Genomic DNA, 8,058 nt, shown 5'->3' with positions numbered 1-8,058 from the left:
GTCAGAGCCCAAGCTGGAAAAACAAATGAACTCAGATGTTGATTGCCCACTATGCGGTATCTGCTGGAAGCTCTCGTAAGAAAAGCTGGCCAGCTAGGTGTTGCTCATATGTAAAATATGAATATTAATTGATTGCTTATAGCCAGATCTTTGCGAAGCTCTCCTGGCCTGTTTTAGAGGTTTGTGTTAGAATCCCTGATTGTCCTTGTGTGTGCCTGTTTTCCTAATACATGGAACGAAAGAAGCTGCTTTATCCTGAGTAAGGACATGGATCTATCTAGCTCAGGGGTCAGCAACCTTTTTCAGCCATGGGCCAGTCCACCATCCCTCAGACCATGTGGTGGGCCAGACTATATTTTGAAAAACAATATGAACGAATTCCTATGCCCCACAAATAACCCAGAGATGCATTTTAAATAAAAGCACACATTCTACTCATGTAAAAACAGGCTGATTCCCGGACCGTCTGCAGGCCGGATTTAGAAGGCGATTGCGCCGCATCCAGCCCCTGGGCTTTAGGTTGCCTACCCCTGATCTAGCTCATTGTTTTTACATTGACCAACAGTGATCCTCCAAAATGGACTGAAAGGGGTCTATTCCTGCTCTACTTGGGGAGGGAAAGTGTTTTCTGGAGAGTTTTGTTTTTTGCTTTTGAATGCCACTGTGATAGGCCATTTCATATTGTCCATCATTTTATGGAATGCATTACGACGTGATAAAGATGACAACACCCATATTTCTTTTCTCTCTCTCTCTTTTTTAAAAAGATTTTTATTAAGACTTTCCATAGGTAACAATAGTACATATGGTGTCTCTATTTTCAAATCGTAGAGTCTTTCATATAGGTCAATGACAGTCAATTTGAGACATTTTTGTGGTAAGCAATGTGGGGTTGAAGAAGAAACAGAAGGGGGGGCAGAGGGTGGGAATAGAGAGGGAGAAGAGGGTGAGAGAAATAGCAAACTTTCATTCTTTACAGAGTAGATGAGTGGTGCTTTTTTGGTCAGCTTTGCATGGAAAGGTGTCTTATTTTTGCTGTCGGAGCGAGAGATCAGAGAGCCCAGGGCATGGTTGATTTCAGTTGATTGGTTGCAGTGTGTTTTGATACTGTGTGTGAGGGGGGTGTTGCAGGGTTAGGTTAGCCATATTGATTTGTATGTTGTTGGAGGGGGGGGGTCGGTCATTTTCTTGTTGGCCTGTGTATAGGGTTGCCAGACTCAATAGTGGACAGGACTTCTGTGCCTTTAATTGCCCTGCTCTCTTTTGAGTCTGGAAACCTTAAAGAGAAACCAGCAGACCCTTTGTTTAATTTCCAAGCAAAGGGTCTGCTGGCTTCTCTTTAAGGTTTCCAGACTCAAAAGAGAGCAGGGCAATTAAAGGCACAGAAGTCCTGTCCACTATTGAGTCTGGCAACCCTACCTGTGTATGTGATGAAAGGGAGCCACACAGGGGTGAAGGTGTCCTCCTTTGTTTGTCTCTGTGATAGTTTCCTTGGTCAGTTTACATCCCCATATTTCTGGTTGTCTGCGGGAACTCTGGCTAGGGGATCTATGAACATGGCAGTGCTATGAATGAATGATGGTGCTCTCTTGAAATGCTTCAGAGATTAGCAAGCGAGTCTCCATGACATCAGCATTGACTGTGTTGGCCAATATGGAGCACGCATATGAATGATGGAAGCCTTGCTTATTAAAGAACGTGGATGGAAAGCTGACTTGAACACACCATTGCTGTGCTGGAGATAAGCCATAGTTGCTAGCTAGTGCTAGAAGAAGCCTATGTCTTCTATATAAAACAGCTATGTGTAGTAGCAGCCATCTCACAGTTCTTTTACTGAAGATTCAGCTTGTAATTTTAATTCTAAAAGAGCCGTTGGCTGCAGTCATGCACCCAGATATGCATACTTAAGTCCCATTGATTTCCCATAGAAGTGTGTGCAGCTGGGCATAGGATTGCACTTAAGTGTATTTATTAATAGATTTAAGCAACTGTGTAATTAAAGGGAGAGCTTGCATGGCTTGGTTAAATATAGACAATGATTTCACTAACATCAATAATACATTGTGAGTAACAAGTGCCAGGTATTATTTTACTATTCAGCCTCATTAACCAAACAAGGGTGGGTTCTTTTGTTTATTTTTATTTTTTGCATCTTTGACTTCCTCAGACTGAAAGTCATTAGCAGTGACAATACATAACATACACTGATGAATTGTCTGGTCTTAAGTGGTTGATCCATGAATCAACCTAGATCAGGCTGTTAATTAAAACAACTATAACTAATGGTATAGTTGTTTTAATTAACGGTCTGTTTCTCCACCTGGTTACACCAAACACCTTTGACATTAGCCAGTTTAACCCCACTGAACTCAAGAGGAGATGGGGGAGAATGATGGAGAGAGAGAGAAATGAACAGTGAAATCTTATGTATGTTTGCTTATAACTAGGTCCTACTGTAGCCCTCAGGTATTCCAAACAGCGATAAAGTGTGCTATCTTGTCTATCTCCCTCACTGTTTCCATCGCTTTCAAACCTGTAGAACAGAAATTTTCAACCTTTTTGGGTCCATGGCTCCCTTGACCAACTACATTCTTTCTGTAGCACCCCTGTGGGGCTCCAGGAGCCCAGTTATGTTACCCCTTGCCTGCAGAGCTGGCAGCTTCTCACCCTTTTCCAAACACCCTTCCTTGTGGAGTGTTCCCTCTCCCCTCTCCCGGAGATCCTCTGGGCAGCCTCTACTTCAACAAACAGCTGTGCACACCTTTGGGAGGCAGGGACGTGAGAGGGCATCAGAGGAGTGAAGGAAAGAAAGAGGGACAGAGGCCAGGGTTGCCTGTGGCACCCCTGACCATTACTCAAGAACGGGCGGCAGCAGTGGGCGGCAGGGGTCGCCACAGGCCGGATAAATGAGCCTTTTGGGTCGTATCCGGCCCGTGGGCTGTAGTCTGGGGATCCCTGGTCTACACTGACTGGCACCAGCAACCTAGGGTTTCAAAGAGGGGAACTTTTCCAAGCCTGCCTGGAGTTCCCGAGCATTGGACCTGAGAGCTTCCGCAGGCAAAGCCAGTGCTCTGCCACTGATCTACTGTTCTTCATCTATATATGTATCCTACATGCCCATATCATATACAATAATAAAGATCATGGGAATTTTTCAATAGAAGTATTCAGGTCTTGGTGTTATTTAAAGACTCCTGATTTTTAATGTGCCTTTTGGACTTTATTTAGCTATGCAAGATATCACCATATTCAGTATTTTATATATATATATATATATATATATATATATATATATATATATATATATAATAAACATGTCTAGTCAAAGAAAGCATTAATGAAGCAATTCCCCAAATAAAACAGCCCATCATATCTGAGTTGCAGCAGAGAGAAAGTGTGGTCTTTGTAGTTTAATCAAGATCACAAGACTTGTTTTGAGCGTCTGTCATCTTTAATTTTACGGCACTTCATTTCAGAGTGGGACTGCCAGGGTCACATGCAATTAAAACACAGGCAAGATTTGTCTTGTGAAATCTTCACATAAAAAGTAATGTGTTACTCTATTTTAACTTTTCTACTGAACTCTGTGAACTCACTAATTACTTTTCCCCCTCTTGTCACCTTTTTGATATGACATGGATTTTACAGAAGAGGGAAGTTTGGAATATTTATCTCCAGCGTGCGCGCACCCCCCCTCCCCGAATCAAGAATACGATTGAGGATAACAAAATTAAACCCAAGTCGGGGGGTGGGGGTGGGAAGAATTGTATATTAGGGTGGGTGGGGGGAAATCTTGAGTATTGCTGCTACCCTTACAAAGGGACTAGTGGATCAAATCCAAGGGAATAACCATTAATCTGCTTAACAAGGGCAGGTAGGAGAAGAATAGCAAGCGGACGGTTTTATTGAGGCCAATCTCATGAACCCATGCTTAGTCTTTTTTGTGTGGGGGGGAGGGTAAAAGAGACTTCCGTGCGGTGGACCATGAAAAGCGATAAAGACCGAGGCCTCTGTGCTTCCTTTATAGCCCAGGCTCAGTTGTTGCTGTGTTGTGGCCATCGGTAAATTGCACAGACCTTTATTAAGCTTATTGATAAGGAGCTTAGGGGAAGTTCCATTCAGTCCGTGGTGCCTGCTCCTTTTTGTTCTCTTTGCCTTCCCAATGCACAAACCCTCCTCTCTTTGTATGGGAAAGAAACCTTTATGCTCCACCTCAGGATTCTGCACCACCGCTTTCTTCCTTTGGGTTGGAGAGGCATGTGGGAACCATAGAGTAGAAAGGAGATAGGAGCAGAGCTGGCAAAAGAGCAGGGGGAGGGTGCACAGGCTTATTTATATGTGCCGGAGACACCTGGCGAAGGCCTGCGAAAACAACAGCAACCAGACTTCATGCTTCCCAAGAATCTTTTATATCACTCTCCTTTCCGTGCAGCTGGAATCCATGGGGATCAGGGGATTATTTTTGATACCTGTCTAAAAGAGTTATGTCTACCCCGGTTTCCACCCTGGCTTTCTAATTAGCGGCATTGTATACAGGAAACACTCTCTTTTAATACCTGCATTATTTCAGTAATAGCCCGGTAAAAGAAAAAGGGAGTGTGGAAAATTTGGTTAGCAATTTGCCCTTTTGAAGTCATCTTGGAGTTTCCAGTCCTAGCAACTGTGACCTGAAAACTGATTACTGTTAAATAGGGGAGAGCCAGGCTGGCAGGGTGGAGAGAATGGCTGGCACTTTTAGCTTCAACAGACAGGACTGGGAAGTCTCCTCCATGTACCTGTTTTTATGCTGAGGCATAGTGAAAGAGCCCCTTTTTGGACTTCCTTGCATTATCACAGGTGCTTCCATTTCTAGGTTACCGTCTTCCTAGCAAAGCGCCTATGTCCCTGCAGTCTCTCTTTTAACGTTGCTTTCTTTTGGGTGGTGTGAATACAAGAACCTGATGGTGAGTTATAGGTGGAACACATAAAAAATAATAATTCACAGTGTCCCAAACAGAGGCATTAAGGCAGCCTGCCCCCACCAACTGTTTTGGAGTCCCCAGTTTGCAGGGCCTGTAATCAAGAATGATGACAATTGTAGCTGAATTTTTTTGGAGGGTTCCACATGGGATGCCCTGGGTATATATGATGGAAATGATTTGAGAGATGAATCACCCGTTGTTGTTGTTGTTGTTGTTGTTGTTGTTGTTGTTGTTGTTGTTGTTGTTGCTGCTGCTGCTGCTGTTATTAGATTCGATTTTTATCATGCTGGCGTAGGCACAGTTAAAAACAGACACACTGAATCCTGGGAACTTTATGTTTGTTACGGATGCTGGGAATTGTAGCCCTGTGAGAGGTAAACTACAGTACTATGATTTTTTGAGGGGAAGGGTGCTCTTTAAAGAGGCTTTAGATATATGGTGTGTGGTGGGAGTTGTAGCCCAGAACAGCTGGATGGTACCAAGTTGGCTGCATTAAGGAGTGCTACGGAAACAATGTTTGAGGAAACACTCAAAGCCCAGCTTTAAACTGCAGGACATTCCAAGGGAGGGTGAAATCAATTGCCTGACATCCCTCACCGTTATACCAGGTGAAGTGTTTTCCTTTGCCTGTGTGGTCTGAGCTCAAACCACATGAGCACAAGCACAGGGATTTGCAAGTGCCAGTGATCAGTTATTCGATGGTGCGTTCAAACCCTACTTTAGGCAGGAATCCAGCGCTTTACCTGTTCCACACTTGAATTTATATATGTCAGAAGATGATGGGCAGGGGAACTGTTCTAATGGGTCAGATTAGGACCCCAGCTGTGCTTTGTTAACCCCATAGGCTAACAGTTCCTCTTTGCGGATTGCATGTGATTTCAAATAATATGCTTTCCATATTGCAAATTAGGACCATTTAAATGCCCACTTGTGCAGACCTATTCCATTCATTTCCCCAAGGCTTTCCCTCTTCCATTTTGTCTTGTCTTGTAGGGGATACACATCAATGCTATGGATCAGCAACATAACCCCAATGAAAGCTTAAAACCTCATGATCTAAGCAAGGCTGATGGAAAGATTTATGGGCACTGCAGTCAAACTGGGTCAGCTATGACACTTCCCCACAAAAAAGCCAAGACAAGCTATCTACAGCACAATACTTTCCACTGCATCCTCCTTCAGTTGCAGGGGTCTAATGTATCTAACAAGGGTGAGGGTTGGGAATTATCATTGAACTTTCTGAACATATAGCCTACTGAAAGATCCCAGCATAACTGGGTAGGGTTGCTTTTCCTCCAATTTCATACTGAACCACTAGATTCAAATTTTCATTTTCACAACAACAGTATGGCAAATTGTCATCTTTTTTGCGCACAGCTGTCTCGGTATTCTCATAATTTGAATGATTCAAGATCACTGTCTGGCAGCGTGAATCACAGCATGCCCCCGTGCCTGCCTCTTTTTCAATTATGTCTAAGAGGAAGACTGCTGGAGACCCATTTTTTCATCTTGCACAGGACCCCAAAAGTGCCAGATCTCATTTCTAGATTTGGAAGGTTTTAACAATAGATTTGGGTGGCATGCATATTTATGTTATGACAAAAAGAAGTCTCATACTGGGTTTACCAATCATGTGATAAGAAGATCTCTGTACGAGGTGTGGGAAAGAAATAAAATGCTGTTAGAGACCAAAAAACCATGGTGGGTTTCACCAGCAGAGGTATTAACAGTGAAGAAAGTAAATATGGAGGGGAGGTGGGCCACTTATGAGGAAATTTTGATAAGAACTGATAAAGGATGGAGACTTAAACCCTATGAAGAAATTAAAGGAGTTTTAACAGGATGGATACAATACCATCAAATAAATGATGTTCTTAGGGAAGACAGGAAAATAGGTTTTGAGGACAAAAGGTCCAAATTCCAAATAGAAGTGCTAGAAGGCAAAACAAAGCTTCTGTCAAAAATGTACAATTTGTTATTAGAATGGTATACGAAGGATGAGTTGACAAAAGAAGTGATGATCAAGTGGGCAAAAGATTTTGGGCACAATATTGATTATGACGCGTGGTTGAAATTATGGACTCAAACGTTGAGATTTACAGCATGTACTGCCTTGAAAGAAAATGTGTATAAGATGATGTATAGATGGTATTTAACACCAGTTAAATTAGCCAAAATGTATAGAATGAGTGACAAAACTTGCTGGAAATGTAAAGAGAGAGATGGTGAATTTTATCATATGTGGTGGACATGCGATAAGGTAAAAAGATTTTGGGAGATGTTATATAATGAGCTGAAAAAGATGTTTAGATATACTTTCCCAAAAAAACCTGAAGCATTTTTACTAGGAATAATGGGAGGAGAGATTAGAAAAGAAGATCAAGTATTGTTTATGTATGCGACAACCGCGGCTAGGACTTTGTTAGCCCAAAAATGGAAATTACAAGAAATTCCAACGATTGAGGAGTGGCAGATTAAAATGATGGACTATGCTGAACTCGCAAGGATGACTTGCAAGATCCGCGACCAGGGGGAGACAAGGTTTCAAAAAGACTGGAGTAAATATGTGGATTATATGGAGAAAAATTGTAGATCTTTAAAAACACTTGCAGGATTGAAATAAATCCTACGAATTGACCAAACAGTTAAAAAGGAACTGCAAAAATGTAGTAAACAAGAAACCCGCATGAAGGGAGGGGGGGGAAGTCGTAGCTCGGCAGAGCAAAATGTTAGATGAAAAATTATAATGTTGTGTATAAAAGAATGTTTTTTTTATTATTTTAATTGGATAAATTGGAAATTGAATAAAAATTTATTTTTAAAAAAAAAAAAAGTGCCAGATCTCATTTCAATATAATATGAGATGGTATGTTAAAGTAGATGTTAACAGGGTGCTGAAAGAGACAATCTGTGGGGAGAAGATCAGGCATTACAGTGTAGGTCAGACACTTTACTAATGCACTTTTTATGAACACAGAATTAGCACCACAAACAGAGGCCCTGTCTTTAAGCATATTGATCCCCATTTTGTTGTTATCTGCACACCTACACACTAGATCGACATATTATTTTGCACTATTAAAAAAAACCCCACACA

General features: G+C 41.9%; 1 protein-coding gene across 4 annotated transcripts in view; it reads left to right on the top strand.

Annotated features, from left to right (window-relative positions):
• Nucleotides 1-8,058, top strand: part of GTDC1 (glycosyltransferase like domain containing 1) — a 340,919-nt gene that overhangs the window by 315,719 nt on the left and 17,142 nt on the right. The gene's annotated exons all lie outside the window — the stretch shown is intronic.

The sequence above is a fragment of the Zootoca vivipara genome, chromosome 1 (genome assembly GCF_963506605.1).
Source record: "Zootoca vivipara chromosome 1, rZooViv1.1, whole genome shotgun sequence".
Lineage (NCBI taxonomy): Eukaryota > Metazoa > Chordata > Lepidosauria > Squamata > Lacertidae > Zootoca > Zootoca vivipara.
This window is presented reverse-complemented; position numbering and strand designations above follow the sequence as displayed.